An 11,783-nucleotide genomic window follows, 5' to 3' on the forward strand; every position below is an offset into this window, starting at 1 on the left:
CTTGAGTGCTTCTTCTTGCAAGCCTTACAATAAGGTGCAGAGCTAGAACCTACATTTTTCCCATGGTTGGAATTTCCATAACGAAATTCTTGTGTAAGCCTTTGAGCTAGGTTCGTTCTCTGGTCCTCCTCTCGTGTACGCACTAACTCATCTATCAAGGTATTTGCTAGTTCTACAGCTTCTTCTATAGTTTGAGGTCTAGCTGCCTTGACTACATGCCTAATCTCACTGATTAATCCCTAGATGTAACGGGAGATTAATACTGGTTCTAGTGATGCAAGGGTTGGCACTATTCTAGCATATTCAAAGAATGTAGTAGTATAACCCTTACTATCTACTCAAGTCATTCTAAGGTTTAGGAACTTATTTGCTATCTGTTCTTTTCCATTGGGAGGGCAGAATTTTCTTTCCACCATATTCTTAAATTCCTCCCATTCCATATTGTAAACCCTGTCACTTCCCCTAGACTGGAGGATAGTGTTCTATCATTCTAAGGTTGAGTTCTTAAACATGTTGGAAGCAAACATTATCTTATCCTCTTCTGCACATTTGCTTATTTCTATCCAGCGTAGAGCTACAACGACCCCTTCATTGCCCGAGAATTCCATTGGTTTACAAGACCATAATTCTTTATAAGAACAACCATAAGATATGGTTCTTCTTCTTTTGCGAATGGGCACTTAAAGTATGGGTCCATTGCTTATGCTGGGTTCAGGTTCAGTTGGTCATTTACTGCCATGATCACTTTTGTTTTCTGCTTCCTTAACCGTTTTAATAATATATGGCATCACATCTATTATTCCTTGTGCCACTATGTGTTGAATGGCACTGTTATCCTCTGGGTTTCCATTATTATCATTGTTGGGTTATCGTTATTCAGGTTATTCTCATTCTGGTTTTCCTGGTTCACTTCGTTGTCCATCTGAATTTTAAACATTTGCCACATATTAATATCACAAGATAATATTTAATCAATCACACAACACGCATATTGGTCAAAATCGTCGAACATTGCGACTTACTTTTTCTTATACTATGCATCCATATATATTACAGTACAACTGAAATTGAAATTGAAATTACACTACTATTAGGCATCCATAACTATTGTCTAGATTTTTTTTTCAAACATAAACACATATTATATATTATTATTTTATTATTATTATTATTATTATTATTATTATTATTATTATTATTATTATTATTATTATTATTATTATTATTATTATTATTATTATTATCACCATCACTGATATGGGTTCATCCAGAACTCCATATTACGCTCGTCATACTTGCAGACGAGTCGTTCTCCGATCTGTCTCATCCTGTCACTACCTTCCAAAATCTCCTCACCAAAGGTTCGGAGTTCTTGCACATTCTCTACACTCATTGGGGGTGCAGGGGCTGGTACTGGGTTAGGGAACTGGGGCATGGGTTCTTGGTAAGGATATGGATTCTCTAAAATTTCCCTAATGTATTGATCATTATGATAGTAGGGATCTAGAGGGTCCAAATCTGGGTAGGCTGCTAGGTTTGGCATGGGTTCATCTTCTGGTATTGGGTAGCGTTGCTGGTAATCCCTATGATCGTCAAACCACGGGTCGTAGTTTGGGTCTAAGGGATTGGGTGCTGGTACTCTAGGTATCTTATCTGGGTTGAAATCAGGCATTGGGATTTGGTTTTCTGGGTTGTTTTCAATTTCCATTGGCTGTGTGGGAAACAGTGGTAAGGGCTGGGGTGCTATGAGTTGCTCCAGGTTAGGGTCTGCAGCTGTGGTTGCTAGGATATGGAACTTTGCTAGACTCATATTGAGCATATCCTGGGTGTGAGCATCTGTTTCTCTCTTGGCGGCTGCTACAGCACGCTGTTGTTGTAACTTTTTCATTCTCTTCCTACGTTCATGCGCTCCCCTACTGAACCATCCTCTCTTTTTAGGAGGGAATGGCTCTTTAGACTAAGCCTTAAACACGTATACTGTATCTCCGACCACAGGCCATGTTCACTGAGCACGGGGCCGTGTCAAACTCCCCAGTAACAGGGATCCGGAAAACAATTACTGTATCTCCGACCACAGGCCATGTTCACTGAGCACGGGGCCGTGGTGAACCTTCTAACCAAACTTTCTTTTTTGTTTTTGTTGCAAGACTTGGAACCCAGGCGCCAGACCTGAACTCTCTACGTAGTGTATGAGCTCTAGTTCCAGCAAAGACATAAAAGAGCCTCTAGACGAACCCGAACGCTTTCTAAGAAAAAGACGTAAAGCTAAAAACCAAGAGAAAGTTTTGGGGGACCTACTTCCGATGGCGGACCAACGTACCCACATGGATTACCTACGACCCACCGTAGGTAATCTTGGCGCTGCTATCAATGCGCCAAATGTCGATGCCAACAACTTCGAACTTCGGCCGCATTTGATCCAAATGCTCCAAAATTCTGCAACCTTTCACGGGCTTGCGGATGGAGATCCCCATTTGCATATTACAAACTTTTTGGAAATATGTGATACCTTTCGGATCAACGGAGCATCAAATGACGCCATCCGCCTTCGAATGTTTCCATTTTCATTAAAAGACCGAGCTAAGGCTTGGCTCAATGCCCTCCCAGTTGGCTCGGTAAACACCTGGGATGAACTAGCCCAAAGGTTTCTATATAAGTATTTCCCTCCTGCTAAAACGGCTAAATTAATAACTGAAATTAATACATACTCACAAGAAGATGGGGAATCCTTATATGAAACTTGGGAAAGGTTCAAGGAGCTACTAAGAAAGTGACCTCATCATGGTCTTGCGGTTTGGCAACAGGTATCCACTTTCTACAATGGATTGTTACCACACACAAGACAAACACTTGACTCTAGCTCCGGGGGACTTTTTGGTAATCGTCGCCCAAATGAAATTTATAATCAAATTGAGGAAATTGCTCAAACCAATTTTCTGTGGCATACTCCCCGAGGCAATAAATCTATTGCCCCGGGCGCCCATAAGGTTGACGAAAGCACTTCTTTACAAGCCCAAATCTAGGCCCTTTCTTCAAAAATAAAAAAGTTAGAAATGGCAAAATGGCCTCGGTTATGGCTTGTGAAGGGTGTGGTGGGCCACATGAAAATTGGAGTTGTATGAAAGAATTAGACGATCAAACGGAAACGATAAACTACATTGACAACAGACCTAGGCCGTCGGGTCCTCCAACGGGTACCTACAACCAAGGATGGCGTAACCACCCTAACCTTGGTTGGAGAGAACCCAGCAATAGTAGTAACCAACAAAATCCAAACCAACGAACAAACTTTCAGCAACCAAGAAACGAGTCACAAAATTTCTCTCAATAACAAGGGGGACGAGAGAGGCTTGAAGATACTGTATCTCGCCTCATCTCCGACTCCGAAAAGAAAAACTCGGATCGATTTCAATAATTGGAATCGAATTTTAGAAATCAACAAGCTAGTATTCAAAACATTGAAAAACAATTAAATCAAATAGCTCAAAATTTCTCTGAGAGACCACAAGGCGCGTTACCAAGTAATACTGAAACCAACCCAAAGGCAGAAGTACATCTCATCACATTGAGAAATTGTACCGTGGGTCCCGAAGAGGCTCCATTGCCTTCAACTGAAACGAACCGGTCTAGCCAGTCCACAAATTTGCCAACACTCTAACAAGAGACGGTTCCCATACCAAATCAAGAGCCGACCAAGAATCCTGTAGGATCGATTTCTGACCCGAACGAGTCGTTCAGAAGAGTTTTTGCTTGATACGAAAGGCGGAAACAGTCGTATCGAGTTCAATTCTGCTAGATATTCACTTTAAACTGTCTTTTGATTAATTTGACAATGATTTACAGCGAGTTGACACTTCGGCAGCAGTTCGGTGCTCAAGCCGAAAAGTTATAAATGACAAGGCACCTCAGCTATTTATAGGAGAGCTAATTTCGCACGGACCTGTTCACACGAAATCACATTCACACGAAATTACAATTTCGTGCGAAATTAGCATGTGATTTCGTATGGAATTACAACTTGTAATTTCGTGCAAAATTACCTCCAATCCTATATTTGACAAATTTCTCGTACTACGTGCCCTGATCTATCTATACAAATACAAGACTCAATACAAGACGAAGTCGACAGACAGATGCACCAACAGACTCCCCCTCGGATGTTGACAAAGTCTTCTGTGTGTCGAGTCTTCAATCTTCAATCTTTATCAGTCTTCTCGAACTCTCTCGAAGTATCTAACAATGTAAAGCATCCTCAAACTCTCTCTCTTCTCTTCATCTCCAGAATCTTGACTTGGCTCTATCTTCACTCTATCATCCCAAGATCTGTAGTTGTCTTTTACAATTCTCTTTATCAGATCTCTTGATTCTTTAAGTTAATCAGCATCATCAGCTTACATGAACTTGAGCTCCAGGATCGTTATTTGGCTCTTTCAGTATCGGAATCTGGCTCTCTCTAATCACAGACTTCTCAAAAATCGAAATCTTGCTAACCTACACATTCTCTACCTCACAATAAATTTCACAAAATTAAAATTTTACAAATTTATGTTCTCTGCTTACCGCTTGTAAAAGATAGATTTAACAAATGAATTAAAACCACTTGCAGGTATTGACCAATTAATGATTTTACAATGTTAATCTCTGATGTACCACTTGTAAAACTAGAATGATTTAACATTTAAATGCTTCTGATGACCACTTGTAAGTCAAACATTCAAAATCTTTTTTATTATGAACAAACTCCCCCTCACGAAATGTTCATCATGTTTAGCACTTGAAATTTTGAAAATCAGCTCTTCAACACCAGTTGTCAAAAATCTTTTTGTATTTTTCAAAATTTTATGCTAAAACACATTCTTTTTGGGTTTTTCTAAGATTTTTAGTGTGTTAACATGTAATAAGAAATATTTACAAACAATATTTTTGTGAGTTTGTGTAAGAGGATCATATCAGTTTTTAAGACACATCACTAACACCGTTAAGCTTTAAACATTTTAAGTTCTAAACAATTCACTTAGATTGTCAGTATACTGATCCACTTAAATTTTCACACAAAGTTCAACTGTTTCGAGGTATGAGGTTAGTGTTTTAATAACTTAAACTTATTCGCGTGTCCCACCTCAGAATATACTCCCGTATCCAGACTTCTATATTCAGTCTTACAGGTGAATGTACACTAATGATATCTGTAAACGGGTATTGCGAGACCGTGAGAGCTCAGGCTAGAACTTCCGTTCGTACAAAGAGATGACGGCTCGACTTTCGGTGTGTCCCTTTTGGGGATCTTTTCTTCAACAGCACATGATTAGCATTTTTCAATGTTTCATCATTTTTTGTACTGAGGGCTGGCTTTAAGATTAAAGCTATTGCAAAGCATTATATGAGGACTAGGCTATTGCTCCCACAAAATCAGAAGTCCTGGTATAATACCCCAGATATCACCACGCATAAAGACCTAGTATGTCAGAAATAGAAAATCTTTCAAACAAGATTTCGGGGGTTACCCATATATCCGAGAGATGTTCCCCACGATATAAGTAAGTTTGATTTTATGTTTATATCCCGAAAACAATCTACTGAATGTATAAAAACCTACTGGCATATCCTTAGTGAGATTGTTTATCATATTTTTGACTTTTCAATTCTTTAGCGTGCTGTGATAGTCCACTAATGTACTATCGTTTCCTCTTTTCTCAACAAAACTCTTTTTCATTTTTCCGATGTTTTTGGATTTCAAATTTTCTAATGTTTTTGGATTTTCTGAAATTTCTTACTCCCCCTAAAATTCAAAAACATTTATGGAAACTTGAAAACAAACTGTACAAGTAAAATGACAACCGTTGTGAATTGCTTCAACTCGCCATCCACTTGGCTTAAACAATCAGAACTCCCACTTACAACAAATTATTTTCCCATTATGATTTCAAAACACTTAAGTTTGTTTTAATCAAAATGGTTTTTCCGGAAAATTAGTTTTGTTGATTTTACCACTTTAGGTTGGGGTTAATTCATCACATTGCTCTTTCAACCACTTGGAACAATTTTAACAATTTTAGGTTTATTATCAACACAACCACTTGTAGAAAATCAAGTACAACTTAATGTCCCTGATTAACCACTTTGAAGATCGAAATATCACAGTTACCAACCTGTGAATTTCTCAAGAAAGATGCCGATTCCTACTCCCCAATTACCAACCTGGGAGTTCCGGCAAGTCAGGTTTTTCAGTTAAAGAGATCCTCCCAAGCCTGTCAGACCTTGGGAGATTCCGAGTTACCAACACTTGGTTTCTTTCCTTTCATTTTCTTCTCATAATATTCCTTCACCCCTTTAACTTTTCCATCAATCATTTTCCAAAAATATGAAATCTCAACTTTACCAACTTTTTGTTTTAAATTTTCAGTCCTCAATGGTGGAAAATTTGCATCATCCATTGGCGGTACTGATTTTTCACCTTTTGATTCAACATGTGGCTCCTCTGACTTTGTGGAATCAGATTCATCGCCAGAAGATAGCTCCTCTGATTTTGATGAATCAGAATCATCGCTAGAACTATCATCAGATTTCTTAACAACCCATTTTTGATTGTCAAGATTATCTTTCCTCTTGTAAAACATTTCTGAACACTCACCAACATCAAATTTTGAGGTTTTGAAAACTATAAACGGTTTAGTTGGTGGTTCATTTTCAACCATCTTTTCTTTCATTTTCAGAGACACTCCCTGTTTTGATTGGATTGCCATAGAATAATTCCTGGCAATATGACCAATTGTTTTGCATTGAAAACACATGTCTCCTTTTGTTGAACGTCTTCATTTTTCATTTCATCTTGCTTCTTCGCAAGGAATTCTCTGTTTGTCTGTTTCCAAAATGAACTTTTCTCCTCTTCTTCCAAGCTTGCTCCTGAAACAAATATTGTGTTTGTTTTAAAATTTTTCTCATTTTTATAATTTTCTGGTGGAATAAAACCTAAACCTTTCTTTTTAAAATTACCGTTATGGTTTGGTTTCTTTCGATAACCTGAACAAGAACTGTAACCCTTTTTCTTGTTTTCTCTTTGTTGAACTCTTGAGGTGTATTTTTTAGGTTTATCAGTAAGATTTACATCTTTTATTTCAGAAATATTAATTTCTGTTAATTTGAAAACCTTTTTGATCATTTCAGTTTTGACACTCTTATTGGAAATTCCTCATCAGAATATAATTTGTCAGAATTATTCAAAGTATATGCCACTTTGAATGTTTCATCATTCATATTAGATTTTGATAACAAGAATTCTTTATTGTAAACTCTTTTGCCCTTTTTGTCTTTTGAACTTGACGTGTCAGATTCAGACTTTGACTCTGATTGTGACTCCGACTTTGACTCCTCTGTTTCATCATTATCCAACACTTGATCAACCACTTTCTTTATTAACTCGGACTCATGATCAGTGCCAGATGATGTAAACGTGACATCAATATTTTTGTCACACACTGTCATTTGCGGAAGCGTATGATGTGTGACTGGTTTAATATCATTGCATTCAATCGTAACAAACAATTTACATGATTAAAACGATGTTCATCCATTCATAAAATTTGAGTATTACAAACACTGGTTATTTAAGTTTTCAAAACATAACCCTCGACATGGTTACAAATCAACAAAAGTGGATGACATCTAAACTTGAAGTCTACTTCTAGTTATGACACATGCGCCCAAGATCCATCCTGTCACCTGAAATACATGTAATTTTGGAAAACATCAACAAAAAGTTGAACGAGTTCATGCGTCTAGTTTGTGTACTGTAATTCTTGTAAATCTTTGAGAGACTCTTTTGTAAACAGGTATGAAAAACGTGTATGAACATGAATGTTTTACAAGAACTTTAAGGCATGTGAGGACATGGGGAGTACTTGTTATGACTCCTTGTCGGAATACTCGTTCTGATTCCCTGTCGGAATACTCGTTCTGATTCCTTGTCGGAATACTCGTTCTGATTCCTTGTCGGAGTACTCGTTCTGACTCCTTGACTGTGTCGATTACCCTCGACTGTGTCGATTTCCCTCGACTGTGTCGATTAACCTTGACTGTGTGGATTAACCTCGACTGGGACTCCGAAGCACTACTAGGTACTAGTTTTGACCATGAGTGGGGTTCGGCCGTACCCGTTAGATCTAACCCTCGTCCCTAATTAATGAATGTTTTTAATGGCTTGGTACTAGCTTTCACCAAGACTTTATGGCATTTTTAGTATTTAGTCTATGCTCACATGATCTAGTATTTCATAGGCATTTCATACCTTTTAAGTATTTGTACATGTATTTCACCCCTGAGAGTTATAAAACCAAAAACAGTTAAAGAAAAGGGGGAGCATGAACTCACTGTTTTGCGTCTTCAGTTCTTGTAACTCAAATCTCGTCAGCAAACACGACTACCTACAATGTGCTAGGGTCTATTAGACGAGCGGGCCGTGCCTTGCCTTAGTATTTATGTTTTCAGTTACGTTTCTTTGTTCGGTTTCTCAATATCAAGTGTGTAACTTATATATTTCATTCCATGTAATTTTTGGCATTATTTTGGTGTTGTAAGTTCTTGGTATTTGTAAGTTATATTATTTTCCCTAAAATAATATAACTATTTCACATAATCACACACAATGTCTTTAATGTAAATATATATTCTAAATACATATTTACCCATTTTTATTTGTAAAACCAACCTCCAATGCTTGTATTTCTGTTACAAAAATCTATGGCAAAGTTTATATGGAAAATCATAGTTAAAAATACACTTGTAAACACTTGCTTAGAAAATATTTTCTAAGTGTTGGTATTTTTTGAAAATTTTGCCATAGTTTCCCCTAAAAATGGAGGTTTCCATGCTTTCAAGCATATCATTTTCCTTTGTAAAATCATCACCAATCATCAACAATTCATTCAAGACTTAACATGTGCCAAAAATATGAAATTTACACTATGTCATGAACTTGAAACTTTGTAAAAATTCGTTGGAACTTACTAGTGTTATTAGTAAGCCTAGTTATCCTTTAAAGTGTGGTTATTTATTTAAAAATATCATTCTTAAAGAATTTAGATCTTCACAACTTGTATGAAGATTTTCTAAAAATATTTCTTCTTGTATTTTTCCTGTTAAAAATATGTTTCTTGGAAATATTATTCTTGAAATCTTTTATTTTCAAGACTTATAACTTGTAGAAATAATCATCATGCACTAAAACAAGTTTATTTTCAAGTTCATGATTTACATAAAGGATGATCATTACAACTTTCTCAAGATCTATCCTTACACTTGCTAGGTCATGTGTTTAATCATCATCTAGCAAGCTTCAAATGGTGATCTACAACATAAAGACAAGAAATCAACAAACAAGCTCAATACATATACTAGAACAACTTGATCTTCATGTTTTTAAGCTTTATGTTCAAGTTCACCTTTATGTTTTCTTGAGTTTCTTGAGTTTAACATTTTACATAACACTTTAACCACTAGAATCATGAGTAAGGATTAAAGAAGCTTACTACTAGCACTAAGGCTAGGGAAGAACAAGATGAAGATGAAGTGGTTAAAAGCACTCGGGAGAGGTCCTTCAAGATCCGTTGCTTGCAACCTTCCTAAATAGGCTCGAGACACCTTGGAACAAGCTTGGAAATGTTGTAGGATGAATGAAAATGAGAGGGTGTATGGATGGTGGTGTGGCCGTCGGTTGTGGGGGGAAGAAGAAGGTGTTTTGTGTTGGTGAGTTATGGAGGAAATGAAGTTATAAGACTAGGGGTTAATACTTATAATCTTCCAACATTATTTAGTCCAATGGGTGTTATGTTCCCTTAAGTACAAGCCATATCTTCTAAGCAATCTTCATAAGATTATGTAAGATCAAATAGAATCTCATAAACAGGCCATGTGGCCGTGAGCTAGGTGTGGGGGGGGGGGGTCTAATGTAAGTTTTAATCATCTAGTTAGATTATAGTTCAAAACCAAGTATGTAATTAGTTGTGATGGTTACTAGATATTTTAGTGAGTGTTAAGGTGTTCGGGGATCATAACTAGCTTAGAAAAATAAAACAATGCTTCTAGCAATATTTTGGTGTTCCGGGTAATGTCCGGTTATTCGGTTAAAGACCGGTTCGTTAAAGTGTCAAACTATTCCGTTTAGCGTTCATTAAGTACCCTTTTGTGACACTTTTAATTTCCGACACTTAGGAAAGCATACAGGACCAATAAACCACTTTTCTGCATTATATTTTGGAGTTTAAATACTGAAAATAGCTGAATTTTGGTTATTTTCTGCAGAATTCTGCACTTTTAGTGTGTTTTAGGCACTTTCCGGCACTTTGTCTATCACTTAAGCATGCAGTTTTGTGGTCCTTACTTCCCTACACACTATACTAGTGTAATACGTCATCTCTGGCTCATACAGGGCCTCAAAATATGGTATGTCTATGTACTGAACGTCGTCAGCATTTTTGTTTGTCTGGTATTGGTGCCAATTTTGTTCTGTGTATCATCTGAACTATCTCGTGTTGCATGTAGCAACAAATAAAGTCTTGTATCATGAAATGTCATTTATGTATATAACAGTAATCAAAAATTCATTTGTCTTGTAAACTAGATCATGCACAATTATTTAAGCACAGATTACTGTTCAATTAGTGTACGAAATGTACGGAAAAGTGACGGTTGTCACAATTTTCTGGCAAGTTTTCTGAAGACTCAGACTCCCACTGTAAGTTGATTGCCTTTTCGACTCTTTCTGAATTTGGATTTCGTGGTGAATATCCATTTTCAAGTGGGGGTGGACACTTGTTGTAACTGACACTTTGTTTCTTACCAGAAACTTTCACTTTAGTATCCTTCTTTATTTCAGATGTCTTTTCCTCAGATGCTTCATCTTCTTCAAAAGCCTTCATGCTTTCCATAGTTGGATAAATCCTGTCAATGACATAAGAAGTACATGAGTAACTTTTTAACAATCTATTAACTCTTTCTGTTTCAATTCTCTAGGTTTCCAGTTTTTGTTCAAGAACAACACATTTCTCAATGTAATTGTTGACAACTCTCTGCTTTGTCATGAAAGCTCCTTGAAGTGTCTTCATCACTGTTTCTTGTTCACTACTTGTTTGATTGTACAGATTCATTGATTTGTTCAGAACATCATAGGACTCTTTCAATTTGTTCATGTTATGAATCAAAGTACTATTTTGCTTCTTCACTATTTCACACTTCTCACATTTCACCGGAATCTTTTGTGCATCAGCTTCTGCATCAACTTTGAAAGCTGGAACTTCTATTACCTTTCTCTTGATCACCAGAACTTCTTCATCATCACTGCTGACTTGTTAGCTTTCTTCTTTTTCTTTTTAGCTTTTTCATCATCACTATCACTTTCTTCCATCAATCTCAAGTGCTCTTCCATTTTTCTTGCATAATAATTATCATCAGTATCACTATCTTCAGCAACTCTAGCAACAAAAGCTTTGGCTTGCAAAATTTCCTTTTCTGGAAAATAAGTGTGACAACGGTGCTCTATAATCCATGTACGATATAAAACAATGTTGATTATTAATAAACAAAGTGCTTTAATGTTATTATATGTGTTTTGATGTTATTATGTGTGTATTTGTTTTTGGTGACTTTTTCAATTCGATTCAATTCCAATTTCAAGCTCTAAATCGCTTTCTAGAAGGTTATATGCGCACTGATGCGTAAATATAACCAGTTTAATGCAAAAAACACTCCGGAATAGTGAAATAGGCTTAACATACCTTAAATAACCTCCA

General features: G+C 36.7%; 1 non-coding gene across 1 annotated transcript; it reads right to left on the minus strand.

Annotated features, from left to right (window-relative positions):
- Nucleotides 1-2,681: 2,681 nt before the first annotated feature.
- On the minus strand, nt 2,682-2,788 carry LOC118492032. The gene has a single exon (XR_004892473.1). It is a non-coding gene; the product is annotated as a small nucleolar RNA R71 (small nucleolar RNA).
- Between the last annotated feature and the right edge of the window lie 8,995 nt (nt 2,789-11,783).

This window comes from Helianthus annuus, chromosome 4, assembly GCF_002127325.2.
Source record: "Helianthus annuus cultivar XRQ/B chromosome 4, HanXRQr2.0-SUNRISE, whole genome shotgun sequence".
Taxonomy (NCBI): domain Eukaryota; kingdom Viridiplantae; phylum Streptophyta; class Magnoliopsida; order Asterales; family Asteraceae; genus Helianthus; species Helianthus annuus.